The following is a 1,740-nucleotide window of genomic DNA, read 5'->3' as shown; positions in this document are numbered from 1 at the left end:
CAATAAACTGATTGACAGACAGACATAGATAAGATGTATAACTACAATGCATGGATTGTGTGTGTGTGTAGATACAATGCATTCATTAATATGTATACATTTAACTGTTTATTCAATTTCAAATGGAAGATACTGATAAGGACATCTTTACCAGGTTAGAACTTTCTCTGTAGACTAACAATGTAATAATAAAAATATATGTATGCTGAAAAGACCAGCTGGATTTTCAATTGTACTTTTTCTCAGCCGTCACTTCCATCTTCTCCAGACTTTTCTCAGTAAGCTCTGACACCCAGCTGTACCCTTTTGAATATATGTCTTGCATTCCTTCTCTCTTATCAATTAAACCAGCCAACTCTGAAGTAACTGAAGTCTTCAGTATGATAATTACTTACAATTACTTACAATAATTGGAAGATAATATCAAGGAAACTTATAAAAGAGCTCTAATGAATTGAGAGTTACGTGTGAATGAAGCAATTTTAGAGTCACAGTATTTTCTGCAACCCCCCCAAAAATTAAATAAATGTCATTATGAAAGTTTCTAAAACTGCCATCTATCTCCTTGCCATAGTCATCAATTATTATCTACAGTTTGTTGATATAATTCATTAAAAAAAACACTTACCAAATCAAAATATCTATTATAAACTTTTTTCTGGTAATACTTACAGTACAAAAATTATCATCAGATCTTAATGTACAAGAAACTTTACATGTTTCTTACACATCCTAAAAAATCAAAACAGATCTATTACCCTTCTCAAAGACTTGTTTGAAATACTGACCTACAACAATATATAAAACATCTTATTGATAAAAACTCTATGCTTGAAAACACACAATATGACTTCTCTGAGCACAGTAATACGCAATGTTCACTACATCAATTAAAATTATGTTATGCTTCCTTGGTAAAAGGACTACAGTTCTTTCATGAAACATCTGCTGCATTCCAGGCTTTCATAAGATGTCTTTCTATAAACTTATTACCTCTTCACCTTGAGGTTAACACAGCTTTATAATACAATATACTGGATAGTACATGAACAGTGGAGGAACACTGATCCAAATGAAAAACAATTACTATGTCTTATTCTTTAGAAAGAGGAAGTCCTGACCAAAAGGATTTATTGACTTTCATTTCAAATATATATCTTTCTTTTTTTACATTATACCATAATAGAATACCATATACTGGAATTGATAGCACCTATTTTTGCAACTTATGAACAATTTTTTCTTCTTCTTTGGTGAATGACTTATTAAACTAATAATCTCAATCTTGTTCTATGTCATCCTTGGCGAGTACCCAATTTAAAACTAGACTTTTCACAGACACAGCTAGCAACATGTATACCAATAAAACCTGAATGCCAGAAAACAAAACAAATGTATACTTTTGAGGTAACATGTCTGCCAAATCAGAATCATATCATTTCAATAGCAGGAAGACCAATTTCTAGATTCAGGTCGCTTACTCCCTAGTTTTTGAAGCCTGAAATGGTTCTAGTAATACAAAAATACTTTGGTATAATTTGAAACGGGACCAAGGCTCAGTCAGGAATTCTTCTTAATACAGTATAGAGCAAGAAAATATCTTTGCTAAATGTAATAAAGGAATAGTTAGACAAACATATTAATGTTGGTAATACGAGAAACTAACCTATTGCCTTTGGATCAGATCATGCATTTAATGACAAACAAAATATAAATATTTTTCATGCTTGTACAGCTAAA

The sequence above is a fragment of the Penaeus monodon genome, chromosome 15 (genome assembly GCF_015228065.2).
Source record: "Penaeus monodon isolate SGIC_2016 chromosome 15, NSTDA_Pmon_1, whole genome shotgun sequence".
Classification (NCBI taxonomy): Eukaryota; Metazoa; Arthropoda; class Malacostraca; order Decapoda; family Penaeidae; genus Penaeus; species Penaeus monodon.
This window is presented reverse-complemented; position numbering follows the sequence as displayed.